We start from the raw sequence: 16,295 nt of genomic DNA, 5'->3' as shown, positions 1-16,295 counted from the left end.
TGTATATAGCCTCCACATTGACTCTGTACCAGTACCCCCTGTATATAGCCTCCACATTGACTCTGTACCGGTACCCCCTGTATATAGCCTCCACACTGACTCTGTACTGGTACCCCCTGTATATAGCCTCCACATTGACTCTGTACCAGTACCGCCTGTATATAGTCTCCACATTGACTCTGTACTGGTACCACCTGTATATAGCCTCCACATTGACTCTGTACCAGTACCCCCTGTATATAGTCTCCACATTGACTCTGTACCAGTACCCCCTGTATATAGCCTCCACATTGACTCTGTACCAGTACCCCCTGTATATAGTCTCCACATTGACTCTGTACTGGTACCACCTGTATATAGCCTCCACATTGACTCTGTACCAGTACCCCCTTTATATAGCCTCCACATTGACTCTGTACCAGTACCCCCTGTATATAGCCTCCACATTGACTCTGTACCGGTACCCCCTGTATATAGCCTCCACACTGACTCTGTACTGGTACCCCCTGTATATAGCCTCCACATTGACTCTGTACCAGTACCCCCTGTATATAGTCTCCACATTGACTCTGTACCAGTACCCCCTGTATATAGTCTCCACATTGACTCTGTACCAGTACCCCCTGTATATAGCCTCCACATTGACTCTGTACCAGTACCCCCTGTATATAGCCTCCACATTGACTCTGTACCAGTACCCCCTGTATATAGTCTCCACATTGACTCTGTACCGGTACCCCCTGTATATAGCCTCCACATTGACTCTGTACCAGTACCCCCTGTATATAGTCTCCACATTGACTCTGTACCAGTACCACCTGTATATAGACTCCACATTAACTCTGTACCGGTACCCCCTGTATATAGCCTCCACACTGACTCTGTACTGGTACCCCCTGTATATAGCCTCCACATTGACTCTGTACCAGTACCCCCTGTATATAGTCTCCACATTGACTCTGTACCAGTACCCCCTGTATATAGTCTCCACATTGACTCTGTACCAGTACCCCCTTTATATAGCCTCCACATTGACTCTGTACCAGTACCCCCTGTATATAGCCTCCACATTGACTCTGTACCAGTACCCCCTGTATATAGTCTCCACATTGACTCTGTACTGGTACCCCCTGTATATAGCCTCCACATTGACTCTGTACCAGTACCCCCTGTATATAGTCTCCACATTGACTCTGTACTGGTACCACCTGTATATAGCCTCCACATTGACTCTGTACCAGTACCCCCTTTATATAGCCTCCACATTGACTCTGTACCAGTACCCCCTGTATATAGCCTCCACATTGACTCTGTACCGGTACCCCCTGTATATAGCCTCCACACTGACTCTGTACTGGTACCCCCTGTATATAGCCTCCACATTGACTCTGTACCAGTACCCCCTGTATATAGTCTCCACATTGACTCTGTACCAGTACCCCCTGTATATAGTCTCCACATTGACTCTGTACCAGTACCCCCTGTATATAGCCTCCACATTGACTCTGTACCAGTACCCCCTGTATATAGCCTCCACATTGACTCTGTACCAGTACCCCCTGTATATAGTCTCCACATTGACTCTGTACCGGTACCCCCTGTATATAGCCTCCACATTGACTCTGTACCAGTACCCCCTGTATATAGTCTCCACATTGACTCTGTACCAGTACCACCTGTATATAGACTCCACATTAACTCTGTACCGGTACCCCCTGTATATAGCCTCCACACTGACTCTGTACTGGTACCCCCTGTATATAGCCTCCACATTGACTCTGTACCAGTACCCCCTGTATATAGTCTCCACATTGACTCTGTACCAGTACCCCCTGTATATAGTCTCCACATTGACTCTGTACCAGTACCCCCTGTATATAGCCTCCACATTGACTCTGTACCAGTACCCCCTGTATATAGCCTCCACATTGACTCTGTACCAGTACCCCCTGTATATAGTCTCCACATTGACTCTGTACCGGTACCCCCTGTATATAGCCTCCACATTGACTCTGTACCAGTACCCCCTGTATATAGTCTCCACATTGACTCTGTACCAGTACCACCTGTATATAGACTCCACATTAACTCTGTACCGGTACCCCCTGTATATAGCCTCCACACTGACTCTGTACTGGTACCCCCTGTATATAGCCTCCACATTGACTCTGTACCAGTACCCCCTGTATATAGTCTCCACATTGACTCTGTACCAGTACCCCCTGTATATAGTCTCCACATTGACTCTGTACCAGTACCCCCTTTATATAGCCTCCACATTGACTCTGTACCAGTACCCCCTGTATATAGCCTCCACATTGACTCTGTACCAGTACCCCCTGTATATAGTCTCCACATTGACTCTGTACTGGTACCCCCTGTATATAGCCTCCACATTGACTCTGTACCAGTACCCCCTGTATATAGTCTCCACATTGACTCTGTACTGGTACCACCTGTATATAGCCTCCACATTGACTCTGTACCAGTACCCCCTGTATATAGTCTCCACATTGACTCTGTACCAGTACCCCCTGTATATAGCCTCCACATTGACTCTGTACCAGTACCCCCTGTATATAGTCTCCACATTGACTCTGTACTGGTACCACCTGTATATAGCCTCCACATTGACTCTGTACCAGTACCCCCTTTATATAGCCTCCACATTGACTCTGTACCAGTACCCCCTGTATATAGCCTCCACATTGACTCTGTACCGGTACCCCCTGTATATAGCCTCCACACTGACTCTGTACTGGTACCCCCTGTATATAGCCTCCACATTGACTCTGTACCAGTACCCCCTGTATATAGTCTCCACATTGACTCTGTACCAGTACCCCCTGTATATAGTCTCCACATTGACTCTGTACCAGTACCCCCTGTATATAGCCTCCACATTGACTCTGTACCAGTACCCCCTGTATATAGCCTCCACATTGACTCTGTACCAGTACCCCCTGTATATAGTCTCCACATTGACTCTGTACCGGTACCCCCTGTATATAGCCTCCACATTGACTCTGTACCAGTACCCCCTGTATATAGTCTCCACATTGACTCTGTACCAGTACCACCTGTATATAGACTCCACATTAACTCTGTACCGGTACCCCCTGTATATAGCCTCCACACTGACTCTGTACTGGTACCCCCTGTATATAGCCTCCACATTGACTCTGTACCAGTACCCCCTGTATATAGTCTCCACATTGACTCTGTACCAGTACCCCCTGTATATAGTCTCCACATTGACTCTGTACCAGTACCCCCTTTATATAGCCTCCACATTGACTCTGTACCAGTACCCCCTGTATATAGCCTCCACATTGACTCTGTACCAGTACCCCCTGTATATAGTCTCCACATTGACTCTGTACTGGTACCCCCTGTATATAGCCTCCACATTGACTCTGTACCAGTACCCCCTGTATATAGTCTCCACATTGACTCTGTACCAGTACCCCCTGTATATAGTCTCCACATTGACTCTGTACCAGTACCCCCTGTATATAGCCTCCACATTGACTCTGTACCAGTACCCCCTGTATATAGTCTCCACATTGACTCTGTACCAGTACCCCCTGTATATAGTCTCCACATTGACTCTGTACCAGTACCCCCTGTATATAGCCTCCACATTGACTCTGTACCAGTACCCCCTGTATATAGCCTCCACATTGACTCTGTACCAGTACCCCCTGTATATAGTCTCCACATTGACTCTGTACTGGTACCCCCTGTATATAGCCTCCACATTGACTCTGTACCAGTACCCCCTGTATATAGTCTCCACATTGACTCTGTACCAGTACCCCCTGTATATAGTCTCCACATTGACTCTGTACCAGTACCCCCTGTATATAGCCTCCACATTGACTCAGTACCAGCACCCCCTGTATATAGCCTCCACATTGACTCTGTACCAGTACCCCCTGTATATAGCCTCCACATTGACTCTGTACCAGTACCCCCTGTATATAGTCTCCACATTGACTCTGTACTGGTACCACCTGTATATAGCCTCCACATTGACTCTGTACCAGTACCCCCTGTATATAGTCTCCACATTGACTCTGTACCAGTACCCCCTGTATATAGTCTCCACATTGACTCTGTACCAGTACCCCCTGTATATAGCCTCCACATTGACTCTGTACCAGTACCCCCTGTATATAGCCTCAACATTGACTCTGTACCAGTACCCCCTGTATATAGTCTCCACATTGACTCTGTACTGGTACCCCCTGTATATAGCCTCCACATTGACTCTGTACCAGTACCCCCTGTATATAGTCTCCACATTGACTCTGTACCAGTACCCCCTGTATATAGTCTCCACATTGACTCTGTACCAGTACCCCCTGTATATAGCCTCCACATTGACTCAGTACCAGTACCCCCTGTATATAGCCTCCACATTGACTCTGTACCAGTACCCCCTGTATATAGTCTCCACATTGACTCTGTACCAGTACCCCCTGTATATAGTCTCCACATTGACTCTGTACCAGTACCCCCTGTATATAGTCTCCACATTGACTCTGTACCAGTACCCCCTGTATATAGCCTCCACATTGACTCTGTACCAGTACCCCCTGTATATAGTCTCCACATTGACTCTGTACCAGTACCCCCTGTATATAGTCTCCACATTGACTCAGTACCAGTACCCCCTGTATATAGCCTCCACATTGACTCTGTACCAGTACCCCCTGTATATAGTCTCCACATTGACTCTGTACCGGTACCCCCATACCTTAAGGGAACATTTCGGCATTTCGTGTATGATCGGTGAAAAAGTCCATATTGCAAATGTACGGTCCCTTACTAGACGTCCGAAATCGTTTGTAAAATTCGCGGTCGGCGTCGGGCCGTGCTGTAGGGCCAGACCTACCGGGAAGTCATCAAATTAACTTTGTCGGACATTCGGTTTCCGTTTTATAAAATAAACAAGTTTTTGACCGTTTTTCCGCTATCCCGGAATTTCCCACAAGAGGGCATACGGAATCATATGGCAATTTGGCAAAACATCACGAATCACGACGGGGCCTTATCTCGAAAACGGAAAATATTTCGAAGCCGAAACTTGGTGAGCGTAGGTTTGGCATAATGGGCAGTTGGCCCCGAACAAGATGGCGTCTAGGCCTCGACGGTTTTTGAGTTATGGCCGTTTTTCTGGGATTAAAGGTCCTAAATGGAAATAGAGAAATTATTTTTCAGTCAAGGAGCCTCCGGTGTCAATAAAAAAAGAACCAGCCATTTATCTATCGTCATTTAAGAGAAACGGAACAATGACAACTTGGCGATGGTCACAAATAGGCGTTTTTTTTTTTCAACGGTTACAGATCCAGTTGCAGGGTGTTCATACGAATCTTTTTAAAGTGTGCTGCGGAGCTCTGCGAGATTTCTGTGATTTTCTATGATTTTCTGAAATAACACACACATACTAAACCCTCCGTAAATAACTCAGTTCTTAACGTAAAGACTTAAAACTCAGGATTCTGTAAAAGCATACCCCAATGAGGATATGTGGTGAATTATAGCTTCCTGTGCCAACCGGAAGTGCCTTAAATGGTGTCTATGGGGCTGTTTCGAAGGGTTAAAAAAGTCAGATCTTTCCAAAACTTCATATATGTGATTAGGCAACCCCCATGAACTGTAAATCAGTCATTTTTCCCCCAAAAATTCAAAGGAAAAAAAAATCACACTAAAACACAACTTGAATGGAGGGACGTATTGGGGTGCGTAGAGACAGACAGTGGCTGCAATAGTTAGCTTTGTTCGAGCTAAAAAAGAACCGTCAGACCTAGAGTTCCGAAACTTTAGAAACCTGTTCTAGACCTCCGGTCGATGGTGCGTGGTGAGTTACGTGGCTCTAGAAGGTTCTCGGACCGAGAAACAGCCTCGTACATTTGCAATACCTTCAATTCATTTTGACCATTACGAAAATGACGACGTTTAGAAAAGTCTCAGAGACGCAAGGCTAGGTGCATTGAAACCGGCTCGGCCCATAGAGACAGACCCCAACGTTTCTGTCCGATAGCTCGTTCAAGGACCCCGTAGCAAGGCATGGAAAAAAGTGGATTTTCAGCACCAATTAGGGTTTTTCTCGGACACCAAATGACCTATCGAGCCGAAACTCGGGATTCGGGGTCGCCTCACATAGGACTTCACATAATGTCCGAACTGGACCCGCAGCTAGAACGTAACTATGTGTTTTACCTTTTTATTATGTTTTAAACTAAAGGCGCTGTGAATTATGGGACTGCTCTGACATATGTGATAGTAGGCTTCTAAATGAATAGGAAAAAGTGGGTTTGGTGTCAATTGATATCCGTTTGGTGTCATAATGACATCTAAATGACTGGTGGGCACTGACTTGCTAGTTGACTTTTGTGCATTTGCAATATGTTTAAACGGAGAGGGACCATCACCAAAATGTCATTCTGAAATCAACACAAAAAATGGCATCACCATAGTCTCCAGACTGTGACGAGTTCAACGAGACGCCCCGCTTGACCGTAGCTCGTTCTGAGTGCAGTAAACTTGAAAAAAAGAAGGCCCAAAATGAAGCCTGCCCCACAACGTCATTTGATTTTGGGTGAGAGTGAGAGAACCGTTAGGGTGAGAAGAAAAATTCCACCACAGGAATGTTCCTAAGGTCCTCCCGATCCTTGCAAGCCTAACCTTGACCGTGTGGCATTAACCCTTAACAGTAAAACAGTGTTTTTTGATCTCACAGAATGCAGTGTCATCTCTCCCCATAGGAATACATTGCCTGCACCCCTAATTTCAACCTGAAGTCTATATGGGTTATGAATGCCGTATGAACCTGTCTTCGGTACCAGTCCATCAAGCCACTATGAGGTCTACCTGTGTTGATTCTGAGCTTCCTGGACCAACCGGAAGTGGTTAAAATGCCCCTAAAAGTGTTTACCCATACCCTGCCTGCAGTTTGATAGACATAGTGCATTCAACCCTGTGTAAATCAGTCAATTCTTAACGTAAGGACTTAAAACTCTGGATTCTGTAACAGCATACCCCAATGAGGATATGTGTTGATTTGTAGCTTCCTGTGCCAACCGGAAGTGCCATAATTGGTGTCTCAGGGGCTGTTTCGAAGGGTTAAAAAAGTCAGATCTGTCCAAAACTTCATATGTGTGATTAGGCAACCCCCATGAACTGTAAATCAGTCATTTTTCCCCAAAAAATTCAAAGGAAAAAAAAATCACACTAAAACACAACTTGGAAGGAGGGACGTATTGGGGTGCGTAGAGACAGACAGTGGCTGCAATAGTTAGCTTTGTTCGAGCTAAAAAAGAACCGTCAGACCTAGAGTTCCGAAACTTTAGAAACCTGTTCTAGACCTCCGGTCGATGGTGCGTGGTGAGTTACGTGGCTCTAGGCGGTTCTCGGACCGAGAAACAGCCTCGTACATTTGCAATACCTTCAATTCATTTTGACCATCACGAAAATGACGACGTTTAGAAAAGTCTCAGAGACGCAAGGCTAGGTGCATTGAAACCGGCTCGGCCCATAGAGACGGACCCCGACGTTTCTGTCCGATAGCTCGTTCAAGGACCCCGTAGCAAGTCATGGAAAATAGTGGATTTTCAGCACCAATTAGGGTTTTTCTCGGACACCAAATGACCTATCGAGCCGAAACTTGGGATTCGGGGTCGCCTCAGCTAGGCCAACACATAACTTAAGAAATGGACCCGCAGCTAGAACGTAACTACGTGTTTTATGTTTTTTTTATGGTTTGAACCCAAGGCGTTGTGAATTTTGGGCCAGCTCTGAAGTATGTAATAGTTGGCTACTAAACGAGTTGGAAAAAGTGGGTTTGGTGTCAGTTTGTATCAGTTTGGTGTCAGAATGATATCTAATTGACTGATGGACTCTTGTCCACTTGACTCTTGTACATTTGCAATATGTTTAAACAGTGAGGTACCATCACCAAAAGCGACATTCTGAAATCAACCCTAACGAGCGATTGAGATGAACCAGAATCACTGCAAAGCCATCCCGAGTTCATCGGGCCAGTCAATTTCACATTCCTGCAGGATTTTTATAGCATGACCAATTCGTGATGGTACCTGCCCATTGAAACATATTGCAAATGCACAGTGACTTTGAAAAAGTAAGGAAACATAAACAAAAAAAATTCAAAATTTTTATTTTTGGGTGACCAGTTGCACGTGCATTTGCAATATGATTCTATAGTGAAAAAACATATTGCAAATGCACAGTGACTTTGAAAAAGTAAGGAAACATAAACAAAAAAAATCCCAAATTTTTATTTTTGGGTGACCAGTTGCACGTGCATTTGCAATATGATTCTATAGTGAAAAAACATATTGCAAATGCACAGTGACTTTGAAAAAGTAAGGAAACATAAACAAAAAAAATCCAAAATTTTTATTTTTGGGTGACCAGTTGCACGTGCATTTGCAATATGATTCTATAGTGAAAAAACATATTGCAAATGCACAGTGACTTTGAAAAAGTAAGGAAACATAAACAAAAAAAATCAAAATTTTTTATTTTTGGGTTACCAGTTGCACGTGCATTTGCAATATGATTCTATAGTGAAAAAACATATTGCAAATGCACAGTGACTTTGAAAAAGTAAGGAAACATAAACAAAAAAAATCAAAACATTTTTTTTTTGGGTGACCAGTTGCACGTGCATTTGCAATATGATTCTATAGTGAAAAAACATCACCAAAAGCGACATTCTGAAATCAACCCAAACGAGCCATTGAGATGACCCAGAATCACTGCAAAGCCATCCCGAGTTCATCGGGCTAGTCAATTTCACATTCCTGCAGGATTTTTATAGCATGACCAATTCGTGATGGTACCTGCCCATTGAAACATATTGCAAATGCACAGTGACTTTGAAAAAGTAAGGAAACATAAACAAAAAAAATCCCAAATTTTTTTTTTTGGGTGACCAGTTGCACGTGCATTTGCAATATGATTCTATAGTGAAAAAACATCACCAAAAGCGACATTCTGAAATCAACCCAAACGAGCGATTGAGATGACCCAGAATCACTGCAAAGCCATCCCGAGTTCATCGGGCCAGTCAATTTCACATTCCTGCAGGATTTTTATAGCATGACAAATTCGTGATGGTACCTGCCCATTAAAACATATTGCAAATGCACAGTGACTTTGAAAAAGTAAGGAAACATAGAATCAAATTTTTTTTTTGGGGTTACCAGTTGCACATTTCAGATCACCAGTTGCACATTTCAGATCACCAGTTGCACATTTCAGATCACCAGTTGCACGGAGGAAAATCGTTACTTTTGACTTTGACTTTTGACTTCCTATGACATCATATTGCAAATGGACAAAACATATGCCTTATGCACAAGTAAAACAAAAAAAAATTATGATAATACAAGTTGACAAAGGTATAGTTTGAGCAAAGTATAGTTTGAATTTTGAGCATGACAAATTCGTGATGGTAAAACATATTGCAAATGCACAGTGACTTTGAAAAAGTAAGGAAGCATAAACAAATGGACATAATGAAATCATCATTTTTTTTTTCCCGGTTACCAGTTGCACGCGCATTTGCAATATGATTCTATAGTGAAAAAACATCACCAAATGGACATGATGAAATCAACACAACGAGTGATGGAAATGAACAACTATCACTGCCCGGCCGTCCCGAGTTCATCAGTTCAGTCAATTTTGGCCCCCCCAAAAATTGACTTTTGACTTTGACTTTTGACTTCCTATGAAATCATATTGCAAATGGACAAATCATATTCCTTATGCACAAGTAAAAAAAATAAAATTATGATAATAACATTTTACAAAAGTATATTCATACACTTCTTACACATGATTAATTGTCTTAAAATCGAAACAATTTCGAAAAACGGTCCAGAAAGCACTTTTTTTTGTTTTTAAAGTTTAAAAAAAAAATCAAATTTTCGACTTTTGACATCCTATTAAATCATATTGCAAATGGACAAAACATATGCCTTATGCACAAGTAAAAAAAAAAAAAAAATTATGATAATAAAATACGAATAAAGTATGTTGATACAGTTCTTATACGTGTGTAATTGACACAAAATTCGAAAGAATTTTGAAAAACGGTCCAGAAAGCACTTTTTTAAGGGTGTGTGAAGTTTTTTATAAAAATTTGACATTTTTGACTTTTGACTTTCGACTTCCTATGAAATCATATTCCAAATGGAGAAAACATATGCCTTATGCACTAGTAAAAAAACAAAAAAAAATGATAATAAAGTATGACTAAAGTATGTTGATAAAGTTGTTATACATGTGTAATTGACATAAAAATTGAAAGAATTTTGAAAAACGGTCCAGAAAGCACTTTTTTTAAGGATGTGTGAAGTTTTTTACCAAATTTTGACATTTTTGACTTTTGACTTTTGACTTCCTATGAAATCATATTGCAAATGTACAAAACATATGCCTTATGCACATGTAATTAAAAAAAAAAAAATTGATATCAAAATTGGACAAAAGTATATTCATACAGTTCTTACACATGTGTAATTGACAAAAAAAGCGAAAGAATTTCGAAAAAAGGCCCAGAAAGCACTTTTTTAACCTGTTGCGACGACCAAACCCGGATCCGGGATTCTATTTATAGACCTAAGCTCATTACCATAACGCAACGTTAACTATTCATGAAAATCGCAAATGAAATGAAATAAATATGCTAGCTCTCAAGCTTAGCCTTTTGTTAACAACACTGTCATCTCAGATTTTCAAAATATGCTTTTCAACCATAGGAAAACAATCATTTGTGTAACAGTAGCTAGCTAGCGTAGCATTTAGCGTTAGCATTAGCGTTAGCATTAGCGTTAGCATTTAGCAGGCAACTATCACAAAAACAAGTAAAGCCTTCAAATAAAATAACTTACCTTTGAAGAACTTCTGATGTTTTCAATGAGGAGACTCTCAGTTAGATAGCAGATGCTCCGTTTTTCCAAAAAGATTCTTTGTGTATTAGAAATAGCTCCGTTTTGTACATCACATTTGGCTACCAAAAAAAAAAAAAAAAAAAAAAAAAAAAACGAAAATTTAGCCCTCAAAACGCGAACTTTTTTCCAAATTAACTCCATAATATTGACTGAAACATGGCAAACGTGGTTTAGAATCAATCCTCAAGGTGTTTTTCCACATATCTCTTCAATGATATATCCTTCGTGGAAGCCTGGTTTCTCCTTGCTCTCAAATGGAAAAATAATTGCACCTGGCTTTACGCTCCAATTTCGACGCAGGGACACCAGGCGGACACTTGGAAAATGTAGTCTCTTATGGTCAATCTTCCAATGATATGCCTACAAATACGTCACAATGCTGCTAACACTTTGGGGGAACGACAGAAAGTGTAGGCTCATTCCTTGCGCAATCACAGCCATATAAGGAGACAATGGAAAACAGAGCTTCAGAAATTCTGCTCATTTCCTGGTTGATGCATCATCTTGGTTTCGCCTGTAGAATGAGTTCTGGGGCACTTACAGACAATATCTTTGCAGATTCTGAAACTTCAGAGTGTTTTCTTTCAAAAACTGTCAAGAATATGCATAGTCGAGCATCTTTTCGTGACAAAATATCGCGCTTAAAACGGGAACGTTTTTTATCCAAAAATGAAATAGCGCCCCTAGAGATCAAAGAGGTTAAGGGGTGAAAAGTTTTTGAAAAAAATATCCTATTTTCAAAATGTTTCTTTTGGATGTTGACTTGGGTTGCATTTCCAATATGAAAAACCCCGGTGGAGCGCACTCGCCCCCTGTTGGATTTTTGAGGTGTTACAATTGGCAATTGCCATATGGCATTTGCCATATACTTTGCACGAATCAACGCCGCTTTGGGTGGTATTGGACATCGTGTACATGGTTTGTCCAATGCCAATATCTTGCCATTCATTTTTGTACAATTCAGGGGGGTATTCCCTTACTGTATAAAGCCTCCACATTGACTCGGTACCGGTACCCCCTGTATATAGCCTCCACATTGACTCTGTATCGGTACCCCCTGTATATAGACTCACTATTGTTATTTACTGCTGCTCTTTAATTATTAGTTTTTCTTATCTCTTACTTTTTGTAGGTATTTTCTTAAAACTGCATTGTTGGTTAAGGGTAAGTAAGTCGGCATCTCACTGTGTTTGTTGTACCTGTTGTATTCCTCACATGTGACAAATCAAATTTGATTTGATTTGATTCGATCAATGGAACTGGGGAAATAACGGCGGCACCGTTCTGCGCTCTTCTAACAGACAAGCCACAACAAACTTGGATATACCTCATATACCAGTCGCTTGATGAGAACTTGAAGTAGTTGTTTATCAACTCTCTGTCGGTAAATGTTTAAGAAGAGGGAACACATCACATTTTTTGACTGGATAATTTCCAACAGATCGAATTCCCACGTCGATTTCGTTGGGGTTCGATTTCATTTGAGGGATAGTTTGACCCTCAAATCCGTGTGTGGTATTGAGGCCAGAGACATTTGTAGGAGGAGCACCCAAATGATTTCTTGCCACCACGGTCAGGAAAATGACAGCAACGTTGTAAGTCCTGCCACATATGAGAAAAACACTGGTGCTAAAGATATTATGTTTTAACGGTTCTGTGTTATCGTGAGGACAATAAACGTTCTACTGTCATCGCCAATCAGAGGTAAAAAAGGATGTGTATTTCCTGTCATTATTGAGTGGAGAAAACATTAGTCTGTGTAATGTAGTAACACCTTCTGTCCACCATAGGGACATTTTGCATAACATAAAATATTTCAATATATCAAAATAATTAGTAGATTTAGGATGATAGAAAATGAAGCACACTCCCTTATGCTTTAAAACAACGATATCTATTTTTTACTACTTGAACCATGGAAACAGGTAAAACAAAATGTTTTTAAACTAAAACTAAAAAATGCTGGGTGTTTTAAACTAGGGCTTCCATAGAGACAGCAGGCAGAACGTTCCACTTCGCCTACTATCAGTCTATGTGCAGGGTGAGACAGGCACACACCTGATCTGGTGCAGAGCTGGTGCCCTGTGGCCAGTGCCATCCGTCAGGCCCTGACATGGAGAAACGCTGGATGACCTTCAGAGCCTCTCCAGTGCTGGGCAGAGAGGGAGAGAGAGAGAGGGGGGGGGGGGGGAGGCAGAGATAGAGAGAGAGAGAGAGAGGCAGGCAGAGAGAGAGAGGCATGCAGGCAGAGAGAGAGAGAGGCAGGCAGAGAGAGAGAGAGAGAGAGGCAGGCAGAGAGAGAGAGGCAGGCAGAGAGAGAGGCAGAGAGAGAGAAAAAATATATATACCGGACCACTGTGGCTGACCCAAACTTAAGGAAAGCTTTGACTGTACAGACTCAGTGAGCATTGCCTTGCTATTGGGAAAGGCTGCCGTAGGCAGACCTGGCTCTCAAGAGAAGACAGACTATGTGCTCACTGCCCACAATATGAGGTGGTGTCACGCCCTGGCCTTAGTTATCTGTGTTTTCTTTATTATTTTGGTTAGGCCAGGGTGTGACATGGGTGATTTATTGTGTTTTGTCTTGTCTAGGGGTTTATTAGATTAATGGGGTTGTGTTCAGTTTAGTTGTCTAGGTAAGTCTATGGTTGCCTAGAGTGGTTCTCAATCAGAGGCAGGTGTTTATCGTTGTCTCTGATTGGGAACCATATTTAGGCAGCCATATTCTTTGGGTATTTTGTGGGTGATTGTTTCCTGTCTTTGTCTTTTCTGCACCAGGGCTGTTTCGGTTTTCACGGTTATTGTTTTTGTATTCCTGTTCATGTTTGAGTTGATAAATTACCATGAACTATAAAAACGCTGCGTTTTGGTCCGCCTCTCCTTCCCAGGAAGAAAGCCGTTACAGGTGGAAACTGCACTGCCCTTTCTAACCTCCTGCCCAATGTTTGAAGAATTCAAAAACAACCCCGATGTTGATAAACTCCCATGTCTACTGGGTGAAATACCACAGTGTGACATCACAGCAGCAAGATGTGTGACCTGTTTCCACAAGAAAAGGGCAACAAGTGAAGAACAAACACCATTGTAAATACAACCCATATTTATGCTTATTTATTTTCACTTTTGTACTTCAACTATTTGCACATCATTATAACACTATATATATATATACACTGTATATAAACATAATATGACATTTGTAATGTCTTTATTCCTTTGGAACTTCTATGAGTGTAATGTTTACTGTTCATTTTTATTGTTTATTTCACTTTTGCATATTATCTACTTCACTTGCTTTGGCAATGTTAACATATGTTTCTCATGCCAATAAAGCGCCTTGAATTGAATTGAGGGAGAGGGGGGAGAAAGATAGGGAATCAGAGAGACAAAGGAGAGTAGACAGATCAAGAGGGAAGAGACAGAGAGAGAGAGAGAGAAGAGTGAAACAGAGAGAGGAGGGAGAAGAGCACAGTCTCTCGCTGTGTCTCTCTCTCTCTCTCTCTCTCTATCTCTGTCTCTCAAATCAATTCAATTCAAGGCGCTTTATTGGCATGGGAAACAGATGTTTACATTACCAAAGCAAGTGAAGTAGATAATTAACAAAAGTGAAATAAAGAATCAAAACAGTAAAACACAAACAAAGCTTCAAAAAAATGAAGACATTTCAAATGTCATATTGTGTCCAGTTGAAGTCGGACGTTTGCATACACTTAGGTTGAAAAGTGCAAATCAATCCCAGAACAACAGCAAAAGACCTTGTGAAGATGCTGGAGAAAACAGGTACAAAAGAGTCTATATCCACAGTAAAACGAGTCCTATATCGACATAACATGAAAGGCCGCTCAGCAAGAAAGAAGTCACTGCTCCAAAACCGCCATAAAAAAGCCAGACTACGGTTTACCCCCATGTGCAGTTGCAAACCCTAGTCTGGCTTTTTTATGGTGATTTTGGAGCAGTGGCTTCTTCCTTGCCTTTCAGGTTATTTATTTATTTATATTTCACCTTTATTTAACCAGGTAGGCCAGTTGAGAACAAGTTCTCATTTACAACTGCAACCTGGCCAAGACAATGCAAAGCAGTGCGACACAAACAACAACAGAGTTACACATGGAATAAACAAACATACAGTCATAAACACAATAGGAAAAAAATAAAGTTTATATACAGTGTGTGCAAATGGCGTGAGGAGGTAAGGCAATAAATAGGCCATAGTAGTGACGTAATTACAATTTACCAGATTAACACTGGAGTGATAGATGAGCAGATGATGATGTGCAAGTAGAAATACTGTTGTGCAAAAGAGCCGAAAAGTAAATAAAAACAATATGGGGATGAGGTAGGTAGATTGGATGGGCTTTTTACAGATGGACTATGTACAGCTGCAGCGATTGGTTAGCTGCTCAGATAGCTGATGTTTAAAGTTAGTGAAGGAAATATAATTCTCCAGCTTCAGCAAATTTTGCAATTCTTTCCAGTCATTGGCAGCAGAGAACTGGAAGGAAAGGCGGCCAAAGGAGGTGTTGGCTTTGGGGATGACCAGTGATGTCGATATTATTAAAGGACTCGTTTTACTGTGGATATAGATACTTTGTACCTGTTTCCTCCAGCATCTTCACAAGGTCCTTTGCTGTTGTTCTGGGATTGATTTTCACTTTCGCACCAAAGTATGTTCCTCTCTAGGAGACAGAATGCGTCTCCTTCCTGAGTGGTATGACGGCTGCGTGGTCCCATGGTGTTTACTTGCATACTATTGTTTGCACAGATGAACGTGCTTCATGTGTTTGCAAATTACTCCCAAGGATGAACCAGAATTTTTTTTCTGAGGTCTTGACTGACTTGACTTTTCCAATGATGTCAAGCAAAGAGGCACTGAGTTTGAAGGTAGGCTTTGAAATACATCCACAGGTACCCCTCCAGTTGACTCAAATGATGTCAATTAACCTATCAGAATCTTCGAAAGCCATGACATCATTTCCTGGAATTTTCCAAGCTGTTTAAAGGCACAGTCAAACTTCTGACCCACTGGAAATGTTATACAGTGAATTATAAGTGAAATAATCTGTCTGTAAACAATTGTTGGAAAAATGACTTGTGTCATGCACAAAGTAGATGTCCTAACCAACTTGTCAAAACTATAGTTTGTTAACAAAAAATGTGTGGAATGGTTGAAAAACACGTTTTAATGACTCTAAGTGTATGTAAACTTCCAACTTCAACTGTATACATTGTTGTCACGATGTGCAAATAGTCTAGGAGCAAAAATTTACAATGATGTTTGTTCTTCAGTGGTTGCCCTTTTCTTGTGAA

The sequence above is a fragment of the Oncorhynchus clarkii genome, chromosome 17 (genome assembly GCF_045791955.1).
Source record: "Oncorhynchus clarkii lewisi isolate Uvic-CL-2024 chromosome 17, UVic_Ocla_1.0, whole genome shotgun sequence".
Lineage (NCBI taxonomy): Eukaryota > Metazoa > Chordata > Actinopteri > Salmoniformes > Salmonidae > Oncorhynchus > Oncorhynchus clarkii.
This window is presented reverse-complemented; position numbering follows the sequence as displayed.